At 46.1% G+C, this 5,617-nt stretch overlaps 1 protein-coding gene across 1 annotated transcript in view; it reads left to right on the plus strand.

Moving 5' to 3' along the window:
- The first annotated feature begins 4,303 nt into the window (after positions 1–4,303).
- PXDN (peroxidasin) overlaps positions 4,304–5,617 on the plus strand; it is a 72,436-nt gene continuing 71,122 nt past the window's right edge. The window contains exons 1-2 of the mRNA XM_011989528.1: positions 4,304–4,374; positions 5,488–5,559. The gene's annotated coding sequence lies outside the window, so the exon portion shown is untranslated. The remainder of the gene's footprint in view (positions 4,375–5,487; positions 5,560–5,617) is intronic.

Genomic DNA, 5,617 nt, shown 5'->3' on the forward strand with positions numbered 1-5,617 from the left:
GCCTTGGCTTCAGCAGGAGTTCATGGGTGCTCTGTCTGATGTTAGCCCTCAGTGTTCATCTGTGTTCCGCTTGCTTTAGTAATCATGCCACTTACAGTTTCCCGGAACTTTCTAGAATCTGTCTCTATGCTCATCATGCCAACTTACTTCATGGAGGGAGTACCAGAGCCCCTTGCTTGTTGGCAGAAGTTATCCTGCGGCTGCGGAGGGCAGGTGACCCAGTGGTCTGCCTGTTGGCATGTGGCACACAGCTAGGGCCATGCGACCACGTTTGCCTAGGGTCCCTCTCCAGCCCCCGCAGCCCCTTCGGGAGACATTACTGCAGGAGGACCGGGTGGGAGCACAAAGCCCCAGGGAAGAGCCAAGGAAGACTTATTGAAGTGCTCTTTAAATCTTCAAAGATTGGGCAAGTTTTTTTCCCCCAGTTAGGATTATTTGTGGAACTATTTATTATGATTGTTAAAATAATAATTCTGTTTGTCAAGTTGTTTAGTCATATGTAGGTGCATAATGCAGGGATCAAATGCCTCCCCATAGTCTTATTCTGCCCAGACATGTGCAAAGGCTATTTTAAAAGTTGTAAAATGGGGAGCACTTATATGTGGCACTTAAATTTAAGCACTTTTTAATTGGAGAGTTTAGCTTTACATTTATTGTAAGCTTTATGTCAATGATGACCAGTAAGTTAAGGATCAGACGTGGAAGAAATGCAGAGGAAACGAGCAAATGCCTGCTACTAGTGTTTATGTGTTTGCATGCGTGTGCAAATGCTTTTCCTATATCTACTCACACGCACACTTAAAAATATACATAGTGTGTATTTGCATTATATCTTCAGCATTCCCGAAGAACAATGACTTCCAAACTTTACCTTACTTAGAATCACCTGGAAATCTTATTAGAACCCACATTACTGGGACCCACTCCCGGAGTTTCTGATTCTGGAGATTTGGGGTGGGGCCCAGAATTTGCTTTTGTAACAGGCTCCCAAGCACTTGTGCCATGAAACTGCTTAGCGGAATCCTGGCTGCTCTGTGGAGGGCAGATCCCTCCTGACCTTTCTAGAATCTTGCAAGTGAGAAATATTCAGGCAAAAAGCCCTTGCATTTGTCTTCATGACCTCAAAGTTGGGGTTCATATTTGAAACAAACATTGGCTTCCTGTGTCTGTGGTGTCTTCATGCCCTGAGCTTGTCTCTCGGGGATGGAGCCACAACAACCTGGACCCTGTGCCCTTTCTGTTGCTCTGGAACAGGAGGGTTTCTGAGGCAGCTCCAAGTCCCCTCCTGTAACGTGTGCAGATGTAGCTGTGTTGTAAATCATCCCACCCAAACACCACACGCTCCTGTTTGGTGACAAATCTTTCTAGCTCCTTTCATGTGCTGTGGTATCAGACAGAAAATGTAAACACACACACATGCAGATGAATATGTGCGTGTATAAATATTGGTGTATGAGTGTTTTTTCATCCTGTTCCTCAGATTAGATCATTTCTAATGTTGAGTAGCTCCCAAGTCCTCTCCCCTCTGCAGTATTCAATATGTTAAGTCCATCCAATGAGGTTTTCATTTCAGCTATCATATTTTTCAGTTCTAGAATTTCAGTTTGGTTTTTTTTTTTTTATTGTTTCACTTTGTCGCCTAAGATAACCCCCTTTGCAGTAAAGGGGACCCTCTGTTTTACCCTCTTCATAGTAGAAGTCTTTTTTAGTGGTCTGCCTAAGAACGTGGTGGGAGGTCTAACTGCTTGTGAGCAGGTTGTGAAATGATCCCCTTAACCTTGACCAGTGCCATCCCACAGAAATATGGTGAGAACTACTTGTGTAATTTAACATTTTCTGGTCACTTCCTGAAAAAATTAGAAACAGTTAATTTTTAAAATGTTTTATTTAACTCTGCATGCCAGACTTGTACATGTTTCAGCATGCACTCAATATAAACTTTTATTGAAGATGTATTTATGTTCTATTTGTTTGTAAGAAGTCCTTGAGGTCCAGTGTGAGTTTTGCACTTTTACTCAACACTGGCCACCTCTCAGGCGCTCAGACCCAGGGCATAGGGCCTTGTGTGTGGGACAGCACCTCTCTGTCCGTCACTCTAGAGGTTTCTGGTGGCACTGACTTCAGATCTGGGGAAAGGCCTGCATGTCGTCGGGAGGCTGCTCTTCCTGCAGTCTTCCCAGGCTCCAGGAGCCAAGTCCACATCTTGCTTTCCAGCTTCCACGCTGTTGCCGCTGCCTCCTCTGTGCCTTGAGTGTGGGTTCCCATGGGGAATGAGGAGCCAGAACAAGTGGGGCTCACTCTATCCTCTGCTCTGGACGAGCAGCTTGGTTTCTGAATTAGATGTGGTTGGGGCTGATTTCTGCTCTAAGCCGTGATGCATGGCTCAGCCTTCCAGGACAGCCTTTCTTACCTGTTCAAATGCTGGGAAGCCCCTCAGCTTGCTGTGTCTCAGGTACAGGAGCTTCTTTGCAATCATTTGTTTATCCCGAAATTGTAGCTGGTCAGAATTCTCTCCTAATCTGTACTTGATCTGTGTTTTCTGTACTGAATGAGTGAGCATCCTGGATGACTGCTTTCCCCTCCCGTGTCTTCCTCCAGCAACACCTCCCAGTTTCGGTGCCTCTGACTTTCAGCAGCTCCTATGTGGACAGTACGTGGAGCCACTAGTAGTATTCTGAATATGAACGTAAATTAAAATCTCATCTGTTTAAAAAGGAGCATGGCAGTGCAAGGGGAGGGTGCGTGTGAGGAGACTGTTGGTGGACAGTGGGTATCACTGAGGAAAGCGAACCCGGGTGCGAGGGCGCAGTGTGGAATGATTCCCAGGAGAGCCGGATGGGCAGAGGGGAGCCGCCTTCCCCTTCTCCTCCAGGAGAACTTGACCCACAGCATGGGGCGGCCCTGGGAGGGACACATTTATTCGCTGACCTCTAGGCTGGACGCTGTTACTGTCAGTGACACAGATAGTTTTTTCGAAGTATCTTGTTGAACCGTAAACTAGAACTTAGTTTGTAGAACATAAACTAGTTCTGCAAACTACTGACAGTGATTGGTATAGGGTAATCAGATTCCTTAGAAGGTCATAAACATTTTCTGTTATGATACCCTAATGCCCTGACCTTACCTATGATACCCTAATGACCAAACATAGTCATGTCTGAGGCCCTGGGGGTGAGCCCAGTGGATTTCGGGAGACACAGTTCAACCCGTACCAATCCCTGCTGGACGATATGAAAAGGGACTGGACCTATGCGTAAGGAATTTTAATTTTCCTGAGTATTTGATAAAGAAATTGGTCTTTCTGTTTATTTTTCAGTGGTTTCTATACTTGTTCAATTTAATAGTTTTAATTCAAGCTGGGATGGGCAGTCTACAAGGGTAGAGCGGACGCCTCTGCATGTCTGCACTTCCCGTCGCTGCCTTCAGGCCTCTGACCTGACTGCCTGTGCTGCCCGTGGCCAGTGGCCTCCGTGGTCGGGGCCTCCCAGCTTGCTCTGCCTGATGCTGCTGCCCGTGGCCCGTGGCCTCCGTGGTCTCCGTGGTCGGGGCCTCCCAGCTTGCTCTGCCTGAGCATCAGATCATCAGGAATCAAAGTGTTTCTCCTTCCAGCACCAGATTCAGTCTGTGTCGATTCTGGTGTGCTCTCTGGTCTCTCATGGGCTATTCGGATCCTCTCTCCACCCCCGAAATATAAATAAATATAAATAAATAACAGTGGAAGTTTAATTTAATGAAAATACCTGTTTGGAACCATTAGGGTAAAACCCATATGTGAGAAAGCCTATTTTCCCAGTTAGCTGAATTCACTGTCGTGGTTTTGAGACATTCAGTTTAAATCTCATGAAGGTAACACTTGAGGTCATTGACTAAGGAACAGCCGAATTCCAGCTCATGAAATCACTGGAGTGAACTCTAAGGTGTTTGCTCAGTTCCACAGGTGGTGCGACTCTCTTCTTGAATGTCATCACACCTAACCTGTGTTTATTATCCTAAGACTTAGCGACATGACATTTTCCAGTGGTTTACCAAAGATAGGGTGTTTAGGTAGTTTATGTAATTTTTCTCCCCATAATTACTGGTTTTAAAAATTCTGTAGTGTGAGACTGTTGTTCCATCATTCAGATAAGTATTCATACACTTATTAGCCTCAGTGAAAAAGAAGACTCATTTAAGGAGTGAACTGGATGGTTGAATATTTTAAATGCGTTGTCACTGTTTTGAAACTGACTAGGAACAGCAAAGGTGTAGCGGTGTTTATAGATTTTTTTTTCACATAATAATACCTTTCTTGTTTCTTCACAGAGATCTTCGCTTTAACAGAATCAGAGAGATCCAACCTGGGGCATTCAGGCGGCTGAGGAACTTGAACACATTGTGAGTGGAAATATTCTATTGGAAACTAATAGAAAAATAGAAATCATTACATTATTTACCTGTGGGTAGAACTCATTGTCCACAATCAGTGGGCATGGGTGGGGAAAAGTAGAACAGAAAAGTGAGGCTGAAAAATGCACCTGAATGCCAGGACAGTCGGTGAATGCCAGGACGGTGAATGCCAGGACGGTGAATGCCAGGACGGTGAATGCCAGGACTGTGGCCACTGTATTTCTCGTCTCATGGCTGTGTGCCTGGCCGTTGCATGTTGATTGGGACCCATGCTGACCGACCGCAAAACTTGTCCCTGGCCTTCATATGGGTCACTTGCTCCAGAATCACTCTGCCCTTGCTGGGTCAGGCTGACCTCTGTGTGCTCCTGCACCTCCTCCGTGGCAAGGTTGAGCAGGACAGTGCTGCTTCTGAGTGTGGAGTGGACTGAAGTGAGGGTTCCAGGCAGTCCCATGATGCCCGGAGGCAGCAGGCAGGGCCAGGTCCAGTGTTGCTGTGCAGACCTCCGGCTCTGCAGGGCACGCCCAGTGCAGTGGAAGCTGGTTCCCTTCTGCACCAGGACTGAGCACAGTGGCGTAAGAGCAGGGTCATGGGGAACATGGGACTGCCTGGGCCACCTGTCCACTGTTGACCCTGGAGAGCAAGGGGCCTGGGGCCTCTCACCCCAGGCCCTTGTCTGTGCACATGAATGGAGCACGGGCCACAGGGCCCACCTTTCCTGGCACGTCTGTCTGCCCACACCACCCTCCCACCATGACTGCCTTAGCACTGGCCACAGTCCTGGTTAAAACAGAAAACCTAAGAGACAGCAGGATAAAGATACAAACTCCCTTCTGTAGGAGAGAAGGAATTTTTTCTCCACCGTATCAAAAGGTGGTAACTGTGGAATACGGACAGCATTGCAGAGCAACTTTTCCACTATGATGGTTAAACGCTAAAGCTGTGTTTTGTCCTGTGAATTCAGCGTTCGTTGAATGTTGATGGCAAGTCTGTAACTGAATTGTTACATGGCCTTTTCCAAGGCTGTCGGAATGTTTTAACACAACTTTGAAGTTTGTTTTCTGTTGTTTTTTAAAATTCTTATTGCCTCTTGTTTCATAGGCTTCTCAATAATAATCAGATCAAGAGGATCCCTAGTGGAGCATTTGAAGACTTGGAAAATTTAAAATATCTGTAAGTTAATGATCAGTTCTTTAACCTAAAAGCTTACGGTATCTAGATTACTTAAAAA

The sequence above is a fragment of the Mandrillus leucophaeus genome, unplaced genomic scaffold (genome assembly GCF_000951045.1).
Source record: "Mandrillus leucophaeus isolate KB7577 unplaced genomic scaffold, Mleu.le_1.0 Scaffold355, whole genome shotgun sequence".
Taxonomy (NCBI): domain Eukaryota; kingdom Metazoa; phylum Chordata; class Mammalia; order Primates; family Cercopithecidae; genus Mandrillus; species Mandrillus leucophaeus.